Genomic DNA, 14,570 nt, shown 5'->3' on the forward strand with positions numbered 1-14,570 from the left:
TGATGGACGAAGCACGTCTCATCCATGGTCTGACGAATTATGATCACATCATCCCCATCCTGATAGAACTCCATTGGCTTCCATTGCTGGCCCTCATCTTCAAAGCAAGGTGTGTCATTTACAAAGCCATGACGATTAGGGGGGCATTGTCGGACTGCATACTAACAAGACAGCAGGCCTTTTCCGTCTATACACCCAGGATCTGGACCAACTTCCCCGTATTCATGAGAACAGCCTAAACGTTGCTCCAAACTTTCAAACTTCAGGCTCGACGACTTGGGTGAATTTCACAAACTTTGCACAATTAGCCACTTTTGAATAGTTGTCCAGCTACGCCCAACTCTACCTGTGGGAGCTTTATGATGCAAAAAAACGCAAGAGAATTTTTTTGTAAAACTATGGGCCTTATTTACAAGATTTTGCCCACGGCAAAAAAAGAAGTACAGATTTTGCCTACAGCAAAATAAAAGGGCAGAAATGCACAGTATCTATCAGATACGGCGCATTCCTTTCCTATTCCCTTGCTGGCGCACAATGGGCTGCCATGCACTAACGTAGGCACTTAGCGCCACGGTGCAAGGGTGCCTGCATTGCAGGGATGGTTGTTTTTGTGCAGGAAGGAAAACCTTTCTGCACAAAAACAATCACAAGAGGCTTTTTCCTCTTCCTATTTGTGTTGCAGAATGCTGTACGCAGCAGAGAAAGAGTAAAAACAAGGAGAAATAACTGTATTTCTTCTCGTTGCGCCATCCTTACACCTCCTCGGGGGAGGCGTACGTTTTTGGAGCTGCCTCAGAGTTGTTTCCTCGTAAATCTGGGGCAGTGTCAAAAAGCCAAGGGTGTTGCTGGGAACGGCCACAGCAAAACCCATTGCACGCCCCTTTGATGCAGAAAACTAGGTTAAAAGGAACAATATTTACAAAGCTGCATTAAGCAATGCAAAGTGGCTTAGTGCTGCCTGGTAAATATGAAACAGACCCCTGCGCCACCAGAGCATCGCAATAAGGGACGATTCGGTAGTGCAGCCTCATTGTATATGAGGCCCTTTATTTTTTTGCAATTTTTTTAGTAATGGTGTATGAAATATATACTGTTTCCTTTGCTCGTTAAGAACGAGCAGGAGAATCAAAGATCTTGGAAGCTTTTCAATATCTCCCCAGTTTTCACACAGTTCTTGAGTGCAATAGGATGTTACTTATGAGCTTTTTTCTTTTTTTGCTTTGTAGGTTTCTCCAGCCTCCACAACATTGACATTAACAATTCCTTGCTCTTGAAGACTAATACATTAATACCCTCTATAGGCAAGATGTTGTGAGAGACACTACTCGTTTAGATGACAAAGATTGAGGAGATGTCATTTTAAAGGTATTATAGTCAACAGTTGGTCCTAGACATTGATTCAACATACACAAAATAATGATATACTTCAATTGATTTCTTTAGTCACCTCCTTGGAGCCTGCACCTACAGTTTCCTGCCCCCCCTACCCCTCCCTTTCCCTTTGTCTCTTGTGCAAATCAAGGAATACGGAGGACCATCCAACCACGTGCCAGCAAGAAAGAGTTACATTTTTTGCAAGCTACTGAGTTAGGGCAGGCTCACCTGTGTTTTCATATCAATAATCCTATTTTCTTTCACAGATCCTCTTGATCACTCACACAAGCACTTACTTTCACTCTTTTCTGTGCACACCAACCGATAGTGAAACCCCATTTGTAAATATTTGTATTTTATATTTGCTATTTTCAAATAATATATTAAATAAGAAAGTCTCTTTGACTCTGGTGAGACGTATTGGTTTTATGTGTGTTTTCCTGTACCAATCGACACTTTGGGCTATTATATCTATCATGTTCTGTTCTATATTAACCATAGTGGATTGAATCCAATGGTGACTAAAGAAATCAATTGAAGTATATCATTATTTTGTGTATGTTGAATCAATGTCTAGGACCAACTGTTGACTATAATACTTGATACCCAGGTCCTTTGACTATAATTGGGTTACCCCCTGTTTTATAACAAGTCATTTTAAAGGTGGCATTTCTAAGTACTTTTATTTTGCTTAAGATTTCCAGTTAAAAAGGTACATACAAGTTAGAGAGGGAACTGAACCAGCAATTCATCTGGCCACCCTATTCGGACTGGATTGTGGCAAGACAAGTATTTCACACTGGAACATTACTTCTAGCGAAAGGTCATCTTTTTTAGCCTGTGGCATATGAATGTCGAAAGCAGCATTTGTAAAGCAACCCCAACAAGTATTGGCAAAGACAATAGCGCTGGCCTCTGCAAGTGCATATTTAAAAAAATGTATTTTTGGAAAATATATGCAGTCTGAATAATTACATACACGCAGAGATAAAGGATTAGCCAGCAGCTCAGAAACTCTAGTGCTGGCACTGAGGTGTACTCCTTTTGCAGGGTCTGGGGATATGTTAGGCAAAATGCTGTCTCTCACAGTTCAAGATAGCCAGTTGTTAAAGTGGGCTCACCCTTTGCCCTATTCAGAGGTGGAAGGAAACAAAATGTACATGAACACAGCAATGGAGGAAGATGGCCGACAGAAAGCCCCTGTATGAATATAAGTATATAGCTATGTATTTTAATTAAGATTTCTTTTGTAATCTGTCCCTAGAAAGACCTAGGGAGAGAGAGCTAAAGCTGCACCTAGAGCAGAATGTACAAGCATTGGCAAAGCATGTAGGTTTAGTCCAATAGAACTGTTGCCATTTTTTTAGCCAAGCTGTACAGGAACACAGCGGCTATGACGTGGACAGTGCTGGCCGTGTCATACTGCCTTTATTTTTATTTGCTGGTGGGGAGGAATCGCAGACCCTGAGGCAAAATGGAGTGAGGGCCTATGGGGGGGGGCAACAGGGACAAAACGTTTTAGAAAAAAGTGCTGTGACATGACCTGGGCTAGCCGCATCATAGCGTTTTTTAGGTCTCACCTGAGCCAATGTGCGTGCGCATTGCTCTGGCAAGATTATAGTAAGGGGAAAAGAACAGTCTACCAAAACGGCGGATTAGACACAGTTCATGTGATCTATGCGCGTGCACAACGCCAGCCACGTCACACACCACCATTTGTCTGCGCCTCGCAATAGACTTCAAAGGCTGCCGCTCCCCCCAATCAGACTTCAAAGGCTGCCGCTCCCCCGCCCCCCACATCAGACTTCAAAGGAATGCGCTCCCGCTCCCCCGCCCCCCGCGACAGCAATGCCGAGAGCCTGCTCTCCCGTGTGCTTGCATCTTCCTTCCTTGGCCCTGGGTGTTTTCCATGTTCTCCCATTCAGTGCCTTCTCGATGCCGTACTTGATTGCTATCCAAGCCCCATCCGCCTGCTCTCCTGTGTGCTTGCATCTTCCTTCCTTGGCCCTGGGTGTTTTCCGTGTTCTACCATTCAGTGCCTTCTCGACCCTGTACTTGATTGCTGTCCAAGCCCCAGCCCTCGCTGCCTCAATCATTATACAATCTCCCTGTGTTTCCTGTTTCCCCTTGCTTTTTCCCGGCTCCATCATCCTGTGCTTTGATAAACTGAATGCGCTTTGTAGCACTCAACCCTGCGTGTTCTTAGCTTCAGTCTCTGTGCTGCTGCACCACATCACTCAGGGACACCACCACATCACTCAGGGACATCCCCACATCACTCAGGGGCATCACCACATCACTCAGGGGCACCACTCACGGGCACCACCACTTGACTCAGGGACACCACCACATGACTCAGGGACACCACCACATGACTCAGGGACACCACCATATCACTCAGGGGCACCACCACATCACTCAGGGACACCACCACATCACTCAGGGGCACCACTCACCGGCACCACCACATCACTCAGGGACACCACCACATCACTCAGGGACACTACCACATCACTCAGGGACACCACCACATCACTCAGGGACACCACCACATCACTCAGGGGCACCACTCACGGGCACCACCACATCACTCAGGGACACCACCACACCACTCAGGGGCACCACCACATCACTCAGGGACACCACCGCATCACTCAGGGACACCACCACATCACTCGGGGACACTACCACATCACTCAGGGACACCACCACATCACTCTGGGACACCACCACATCACTCTGGGACACCACCACATCACTCTAATACACCACCACATCACTCTAATACACCACCACATCACTCTAATACACCACCACATCACCCAGCACAACCGCATCATCACTCAGAACCACAACAGCACTGTCCTTGCTTGCTACTAATAAGCATTGCCATAGCCAAAAGGACTCGCATTAGGAAAGTGTAAGCTATTGGCTTTGTGAATAACAATGCTATTAATTTATATATTTTCAAAGCCAACAGATATTAAAATAATTTGTCATTTACAATACCAATAGCTCACACTTTCCTAATGCGAGACCTATTGCATTTCAAATGCTTTTTATTAGTGGAAGCAGGAAGGGAGGGCAGCCAGGCGGCAAGATGGAGGGAGGGCGCTTGGAGGGGTATTACGGACAACATTTAAAAAAAAAGTGTTATAACAAGGTAAAGAAAGTGTTATGAGGAGGCCATTGATGGAGGTGTTATAACCCCTTTTTAAAACTTTTTTGGTGTTGTCCCAACACGCCCTCCCTCTATCTTGCCTTTTTTTGTATTGCACGGCAGGAAACAACACAGATGGAGGGAGGGGCAGAAGGCAACAAGCATAGAGGCGATGTATAGGGGCAATCAATTGGAAGAATGTAGCACGGAAGGGTTGATGGGAGCAAGCAAGACAGACTGAGCCCTTGGGAGAGACATAGAAAAGAGCACAAAGAGAACAGTCATGCAGGGGACGGATGGGGGCAAGTAACAGGCAGAACAAGGCTTTGGGGAAGAGAAATAAAGCAAAGAATACGAAGGAAGCATGCATAGAGTAGATAAATACAGGCAAGCAATAGGAATGAAGCATATACAGGCATAGACTGGATGAGGGCAAGGAACATAAAGGCAGAGGCACACAGGCGAGAGACAGCAAAATGTGCACTTGTAGGATACAAAAGCATACTGGTGGGAGAGGCTGACACAGAATGCAGGGGAGCATATGAGATAGACTTCTCACTAACACATGCACTGGCACACACACCTGCTCAGCACCAGGATACCCTCACGGGGAATAGCGTGCTTTGCAAATACACATAACATTACACTCATGCTGAGTGCTTTGACAAATGAAAAACCGACCTCCCACAATGGTAGCAGCGAAAAGACTCAAGTACTTTGGCCATGCTCCAGGTTCAGGGTCAAATACAAGAGGAGCATGTGAAGCCTGAACTCTTAACAAATCAGAAGCAAACAGTGACAATGAAGTCAACAACCAATGGAAAGAAATGGGCGGGCTCCAAGCCCATTGTACGCTAAAAAAATGTCTTGCAAGCAACATTGCATGCGCTGCCTCAATCGAGACCTAAAAACAACTGTTCTCTCCTCCCTCTTCAGAAGGCTTCAAAGATTTTTTTTTGTTGTAACTGAGTTTTATCTAGCGCAAACTTGACCCAAAGGTATCGGGTATCAGAGCACTTTACACGAGCACCAGTTGCGTTACATGAGGACACATTCATTTTTTTGGGGCACGGATAGATTAAGTGATTAGTCCAGAATCACAGGATGTTGCGTGTTCTTGACGAGACTTGAACCCGGTTCCCCAGATTTGAGGTCAATCGCCATAGCCATTAGGCCAATTGACTGCAAACCATACTAACCTGTTATAGACTGATTTAAAGAGGAATTGTTTTCTTTAACTTGTGCTGTTAGGAGTAGCCTTCCTAAATAAAAAGTTATTTTTATACTTTTCACATGACATCACTGCGCCGCAGTCTTCTGCCCCAAATGGCATTTCCATTTCCTTTCTCTAGGGTCACCTCTCTAAACGCAATATTGCTTTCGCTGTAATGCCATCAATCAACGATTGATCCACTCCATTCACATAATACCCAGGAAGACTTTTCCACTTATGTCTAAATCACCCTTGTGGAGCTTCCAGAGAGTGACTGAAGGAGATGTGAATGACAGTGTATTGGAATATAAAAAGTATTATTATTTCTCTCCTGTGTTTGGATGACTGTTGGCTGCCGGCCTGTCACTCCTGGGTAAATGGAAGCCTTTGACTGGTAAGGGTTGATTTGCACGCTCCCACCTGCAGTGCGCGCGCCGGCTTTCTGCCAGTTGAATTATAATTAAAGTTGAGAGTTGGGAGTCCTTTGTCATCTGAAAACAGACGAAGCTGATGTTTTCTCGTTCCTGTACCATCTCTTGTACAATTCACTCCTGTCTGAGACATGGTGCGTCGTGGAACGTTACAGGTCAATGCTATAGGGAACAGACGTCACTGCCTCCTCTCTGATGGAAGGGCTGTGTTTACACCGCTAACAAGGCAGAACAGAAAGCTTCAGTGCTCAGAAATTGGCTACATTGTAAGAAAGGAGGGGTTTAGAATGCCTTTCTTTCTTTACTACCATCAACTGTGTACTAGGCCTTCACGTTTACAGGATAACAACACACATGTGACAGGAAGAGACATTCCTATGTGAAAAATTGATGGAATTCCGCTTTTGTCCATGATTTTTTTGGATGCTGAAAAACCAACATGCGTTGTGCATCTCAGGGAAGACTGCGTTTGTATGGGCAGTTTTATTGTGTGTGTGTCTCCCATGACACACCAGCTGTCTCAATTATCATTAACGCAACCAGATGCAGACAGCATGCTCCGATTGGAAAATGTGTTTGGGAGTTCACCATGGTGCCCCTACTAGAGGCAGAAGTGACCAACTGAGCTTTTTTGTATTCAAAACTTGAGAGGGAATGGGTTTGGTATAGGCCTCCGTTTGAGACCTGGCTATGAGCATGGTCAGACAGGATAGGTGTGGGGAACCAAAAGCGCCCATTGTAAAAATGCTCGAACTAGCCCTACTTTTTTGTTGTTGTTGCAGTTTTATATAGCCCGAACTCAACCAGAATGCACGAGCACCAGCTCCATTATACTTTCACTTTTTAATTGTTTCAGGCACTGGGAGATAAAGTATTTTGCCCAGAATCACAAGATGTTGAGTCAACGCCGAGGCTCGAACCTGGGTCCCGAGTTCCAAAGTGGGCCAGTTCTGGCTATTGCTACACTCTAATATTGCCCTATTTCTCTCCTTGCAAATTCTCTCTCTTTCCTTCCATCAATTAACTCGCACTCTCTTTAAATTGTATGTTATTCCAATTACGGTAAAATTGAATTTTTCTATGTATTGCCTTTTATGTCTAATATTACACTCCTGCTTGCTAGTATCCTATAAGCGCCATTTCTACCTGTTTTGAAAATGGAATGAATATTACTTTAAGAAATAGTGAGCTACGAGCTTGAGTTTCCCCTCCACTGACCCCCCCCCCCAATAAAAAGATCTCTGCCCTGCTTTGTACCTGAACACATTTAACAATACAGTGACAGATCATCCCTAGCCCTAGATGCACCCAGACTCAGAAACATCCTCAACTAATCCATGAAAAGTTAACCCAATTATCTGCGCTTCAGAAAACTCAAGTTTTGAAAGAAACATGTAATTAAGAACTCAAATCAGGCACCGTAAAGTAAAGCTGGACTGTGGACTGTGTGGATCCCTTATTTGCTGTAGATGTTTTACCCTCGCCAGCACTTTCTTCACTGGTAACTTTCCTCCACAGAACTGCACTATAATCTTCTAATCTGCAAACCGAGGTGATTATACCAACACCTTCCTGCACTGACCCTCACTGGCTGCCATACATCGACAACAGAGACAGCCATGTTCATAAACACAACTGTTATTACTACAAATGTCCTCTAGATGGCTTCGAGGAGGCATGTTTAACCCCCCAGAAACTCTAGGCAAACTATAAGCTACATGCTTTCAACTAGCCAAAAAGAAATGGTTTAGTCAGGGAAATACCAGCATCAACACTTGGCAGAAGCCCGGCCAGCTGCCTCTGGCTCTTTTCTGAGGTATTTGTTTCGAGTCCTCTCCCACATTCACAAATATTTAATTTCAGCACTTCTCAGGCTGAGCTCAGTGTAGCAGTGTTGAAGGAGAGTTCCCATGAAAATGGCCATGATTCGTTGCAAGAGGATGGACACCAGAGCTCGGCTCCCAGGCTAGCCGATGCCGCCTCAGCAATTCCCACGACCTTGGCTCATTTATCTGAACGTGTATGCCAAGATGGACCTGAAGATGGATTAGAGTGCTGGCCCAGTCAACCCCAGCCTGGACAACTGATTTCAAAATATCATGGGAGAGGAGCACCAGGCCCAAAACACCACTTGAGGGCTAATTCAGCATTTGTCAAGGAGATTTGATGATAGCTCTGTTCATTTTAAGAGGATTTCTGATAAAGGTTACATTACAGTTTTTGATTTGATCTATATCTATGAAAGCCATCTCACATCATGGGTCTAGGGTGCTAAACAATTCTGATGCATTGATACATATTCCACTCTGACAGGTGCAGGCACCTGGTATGCGGTGATAATTTGTGCCTCTCTGGGGCATTTTGAGGGGAAAATATTGTTAAACAAAATAAATTGTAGCCTAAATTTGGACTACAAGAATAATGTGACGGTAAGTATATATAATTGCACATTGATGTACTATTCTTAGCTCCACCTCCCTTTACCATGGACAAGGTACATATATGCAGAGTTAATTATAGTAAACCTAAGCTTACCTATATATACTTACATATAAAATAATTTTGTAGTTGATATTTAGGCCTCAGTATTGTTGTCTAACAATATTCTGCTATCGATATTCTGATATAAACCGCCATCCGTGCTGCACAAGATGGTGTCTCTTCTTGGAGAAGGGTGATTCTTTCCATGATAGCCTTGCCACACTACACTTATTCAGTTTTAGATACCGCTACCTGGACATTCCTCTACCTGGTTCGTGGTGAGAGGCTGACAGTCATCCCCTTTATTTGAAAAGATTTCCCAGTAAGTTCCCTTTTCCTTTTGTTTCCCAGATGACAGCAATAGATGTTGCCATCTGACTACCCTGCAAATAATAAAACCATCATGGCCAATCCAAACTGACCTGTGACTAGTTTTCTGAGCCCAGGGACTACTTGGACAACAAAAGAAAGATCTACTTCTCCAGCATTGGAAGTGTTTGAATTTTAGAATGCAATATACGTATGTTCAACTCTGGCTTATCATCGTGGCCATCGAAGAAAGGAAAATAGTGCTCCCTTTGAGCCAGTATTGAGTAGATTGTTTAGGTACGGAGGTAGCTTCACGCAACTACTGGAAAACAAATACGTCTCACCAGGAGTGGAACTACAGCCGGGTCACCACTGTCCTTCTCTACTTGCCCAGATGAATTACCGAAAGTGCCTGATGGAAGTATCAGTGTACCAAGGTTTCCCAACAACCATTCAATATTTCAGACCAGCTTGCCAAGAAAAGTAAGAATCAAAGAGCTAAAACATCTTGGTAATGAGCTGCCACGTCAACTGTCTTCAAATAGCTTCTAGTTCTGCAGCATCCCAATCCCATTTGTATTCCCATAGTGTATCTAAATCCCCCCTTTCCTCTGCCAGAATGATCAAGAGATAGTCCATGTCACCCCCTTGGTATGGGATACATTTATTTTGGGAAGGGAGGTCAACCTAATTCTGGAAGGGCCTAAACCACCTTTTTAGTCTGTTGGTACTGGAAATATTGACTTTTGAAGTTGCTGTTGACCCTTTACCATACGTCCAGTAACCGGTGGAATTTTAGCACCAGAGTAAAGATTTAAGTTAGTCAGTGTTTTTTACTGTGTTACACTGTATCTACGTTTTTAGCCCCCACCACCATGTAAGTCTTGACTGCTCACCCTCTCTACCTAGAGAGAGTCAAATGCCCAAAGGTAGTAACTGGGTTTTTCCATTAGAGTGCAATGTTACAGTAGCTCTAAAACACTGGTGGTGAAAGACAGATTCATACAGGGCACCTCCCAGTAACCTTTCAATGCCCCAGGGCCAAAAAGACCTAACACAGCCCTTTGATTTTCTTGCCCATTCCAAGATGTGTGCATATGCTGATGTTCATGTATGTCAGATTACACACACCCAAACAAGGCCATACACAAATGCAAAGGCTAGCCAAGGATCATCCTTTCTACTCAAACAAGTAACAAAGGGACATGAAAACAGGAATGTCAAAGGAGGTTTTAGAGGCAAGTCAAAGTCGTTGGATGTGTTGGTCTAGCGTCTAGCACCAACTATTGTGAAATGGATGATGAACGCTGTAAACATTAAGCAGAGGCAAAAGATAATGAGGCAACACATAAAGCATGAAAGATTAGTACAGATGATGTGGCTTTTCTGGAATACTGCAGTGTTGTCTGACAAAGCCTTAGAGTAGGTGCAACCACACTTAGAAACTTCACAGAAGAAAGAGGCTATGGGGATATTGTATGATTAGTCTCAAGCAAGTACATTGCTACCTGATTTTGCCTAAATCACTTGGCCAAGTGGATGTTCAATACCCTTGCTAGTAAAGGGTTTGCCGTCTGGACTCTGATAGGAATTTGGGCAAGGCATATCCAATAGGTGATTCTGGTTTCCACTGTAGACAAATCTAAAAGGGGATCATGATGACGTGGCAAGCCTGCCACTATGGGACCTTTCAACTGCATTTGACATAGTCAAATATGATATCCTCATAAGCTGTATACGGGCAGTTATACAGCTTGGACCTTCACTCAGATGGTTTAAGTTTTTGTGGGCAAACCCAACTAGTGCCCCTCCATCCACCTTGTACTTCTGAATAGCCCAGCTGCTGTGATATGCGGCAAGGGTCACGCTCTCCCATCCCTATTTAACATTTATGTCCAGCTACTGGGAGGCGATTTGAATAATTAGCATGAAAGCCCCCTCCTACCCTGATGATACCAAACTCCTGGTGAGCGTTGATCATCAGTCCTCAGCATTGGGCATTCAGATATGTGCCTTATCGCCATCCAGGATTGTACGGCTGTGAATTTCCTAAAGCTGAACTATAATACAATTGGGATGCTGATCATGGCTTAAGGTCTCTTAGTTTGGACTGAGATGCCTAGGTGTAACATTTTGGCAAACCCTCCCACTTCTCTCTGTAAGGCAAACCACCTGAGCATTTGGTTTTTATCAAGATTTTAATCTTAACGCCTAGATTCAGAAAGCCTGGTCCTTATTCTTTGTGCTAAAATCCCAACAGTGAGCGTTCAGCTCGCTAAGCCAGGCTGACAGTACAAAAATGTATATTGATATATATTTAAAATACAAATGAAAGTGCAAATGTTCCAAAAAGTGACATCATGCCAAACATTCACCAGCATGCCAACATTTCACCTGCCTGTAGTTAACACAGCCATCAATGTTAGCATAATTCCATTCTCATATAAACAAATACATGCAACAAAAGAGAGGGCATGAGTTAACTGGCAACCCACTTATGTGAACTTCTTGCATGGCAAGTATAGTAAAGCACCAGGTTTGTCTCTAATTATGGGTATTCAGTGGTCATTGTTTTCCTTAATAGAAGCCGGTATGCAATGCTAGCACTCAGAGACGTTTTAAGGCATGCGGAAAGTGGGTAATTGTCAAGGCTCCTCGCCTTCTAAAGGGCCCCTTGGAAAGTGAACTTGTAGTTTATCTTACTTCTATCTATTGCTCTATCTCGAACCCTTGGCATATTCAACATACTCAATATTGTTTGGTATCATGTGACTTGAATTAGCAGAATCCACAACCTACTAAGCATCCCTTCCGCCTTTTAGCCACTTCTGCTGTATTATTTGTCGCGCTTACCCCAATAAGCACAGGAGCCTTAAGGAGGGTAGGAACACGTCTTTATTCTACCATGTTTACTCCTTAACTGAACTTTCTTTCCCCTTACTTCCTTTTCCTCCCCACGCCCCTTCCTGTCCTGCCTGTCCTGTCGCAGACAGGGGTCAGGCAGCTACGTTATGACATCATTCAACACATTGTGGACCATTCCCCAGCTTTTTGGACTTTTACCATTTCATACAAATCGTATCCTTACTTTTCACTTCTCAACCTGCTGGTCTGCATCAAGTACACACCCTTCTCGTCTATTATTTCATATGTGACTGCATCCTACCCCTAGGACTAATGTGGGTAATGATTTGGAATATGCCCTAAGCTGTGCACTCAAACAATGTTTTTGTTATGTCAGTTCTCGTATTTTATTTTTACTTTAGTATTCTGTAAGCTTCTTTTCCCTTTCTTTGTTTGTCATTTTCATGTAGTAATCTCTCTGGCGATTACCTATCAGAGTTCCGAAGGTGATGCTATATTAGATGGGGTTCAAAATGGCATCGACAGGTAACACAGGAGCTGTCTAATCAATACTACTGTGTAATATAATTAGGGCTGTGTGTATATACCTGATCATACAAATATTCTGTAGTTTACACACTTGTATCATACTTGCTCGAGCATATCTCTTGTCTCACTGATAATTATTATTATCTTTTGGTTTGTTTTGGTTTGTTTCTTATAATTTAAAACATTATTCCTAAAGCATTGTTTATTAATACAATTATATTTAAAACAAATTCTTAGCCAATTGATGTTACCCTAGGGACCACTGTGCCTTATAAATCACAATATTTTTTTGAAGAAATACTTAAAGCTTTTATAATTAATTACAGTTTACTGATGTGTTGCTTTTATAGCAATGTTTTATATTTCTCCCCTCCACATGTTATCGGTTCCTATTAGGCACCTAGGGCCTCATTTATGAGGAATTGGTATAAGGCAGTGCCGCAAGTCTTCGTGCTGCGCTGCCCTACGTCGATTTGAAAGGGCAGGAATGCACTGTATTTATGAAAGACGGCGCACTCCTGTCCTTCCAAACTGTACTGTGGCACAATTTGCGGCCTAGCACCAAAGTAGGCACCCTTGCACTATGGTGCAAGGGTGCCTCTGTTGCAGGCAGGATTCTTTTGTGCAGGAGGAGACATCTTCCTACAAAAAAACAATCCCGTGAGCCATTTTCCTCTTTCTATGTGTGCTGCAGAACGCGTCACACATGGAAAGAGGTAAAAGAAGCAGAAATAAAAATATTTCTTCTTGTTAAGCTTGCTCTGGGGAGGCGTAGGGTTTTGCCACTGTACTAGGTTTACGTGATTAAGTAAGTCTGAAGCAGCATCAAAATCCATGGGTGTTGCATGGGAAAACCCACTGCAACGCAAATGGAATGCCTCCCTGAAGTAGAGTAACGCAAAGGCAGTGACTTGTGATGCCAAGCCTTACACCCTATCTATGAGGCCCTGCACAGCCACGCAACGCAGGGTGGCTCTACGTCGCCTCATAGATATGATTATGAAGCTTACGCCCCCGGAGCGTCAAAAAAAGTAACACTCTGGCAGCGCAAGCCTCTCTTAAATAAGCCCCCGTAATTTATGGACTACCTTTTGCTGAAAGCTTCTACAATGCATAATGAGCATTTTAGTGAAGGGTCAAAGATAAAATCTCTTTTTATGTACGGTAGGATAGTTTAAAGCATATTCCCTACTTGTGCAGAGTTATGTGATTTACATGGAAAAAGATGTAATTTGACAGAGCTGTAAGTTTTTATGACTTTTTTCCACAGAAAATACCTTCCAACTTTACTTTCCACTGCAGCAACAAAACGTTTTCACTGAAAAGCCCATGCATGCTCTTTCCATGTTATGTTATGCTATGCTATGTTAAGAATACTTGTAGAACGCACAACTCACCCGGGAGGGTATCCTGGTGTTGCTAAGTGAGTGAGGCTGCTTTGGCCATGTCTGAGGTCTATGTAAATGTCATCACCTTGTTCTCCATCGACAACCAGCCTATTCCAACCATGTGCTTCTTTACCCACCTCCGCAGAAATACTTTTTGATGCTTTGTCTCTTCTCACAAAGACAGTATGGTGCTGATATAATCATTTGTTACCAAATGTCTCATGAAATGATATGGGGCCTCGTTCAGAGGTGTGTGGAAACATCAGACCAAAATTGGTGAATGTCTCTACCTGCCTTCAGGTTATCCTTTAGAGATTGGCGGGCAACCAGATTACAGCTGGAATAGCTGAGGCATTGCCTTTGCCAAGCAAACTGAGTCTGCTTCATCAAATCTAAAGTTTGCAGCCTGGCGTCTTTTATTCCCCCAAAGTTGTCCCCAGCTCCAGGGCAAAAGCAGCGTTGGGTGTAAAAACACAGTGGTGTCATATCCGTCATTCCGTTACAGCGCGTTGGATCTGTGGTCACTTTTCATGGTTCCCAGGGCAGACCCCCAAAGCGGGAAAAAACAAAACTAATGCCTTCTCATGCTGAGAGGTTTTACCTGCTTAATGCAACTTTTCTACCTGGATCCACCACAGCTCACATGAAGCTCCTGGACAGGAAAGACACAAGCAGGAATTGGGAACAGCCGAATATGGAGGCCCCTCCAACATCATTTCGACCAACAGCGCATCTCAGCAATGACTTTCACATCAGGTGAGCTGGCAACTGATATGCCAACAGCAAAACCACATTCTCTTATCTTACAAATGACATGAGAG

Source organism: Lissotriton vulgaris, chromosome 9 (assembly GCF_964263255.1).
Source record: "Lissotriton vulgaris chromosome 9, aLisVul1.2, whole genome shotgun sequence".
NCBI lineage: Eukaryota > Metazoa > Chordata > Amphibia > Caudata > Salamandridae > Lissotriton > Lissotriton vulgaris.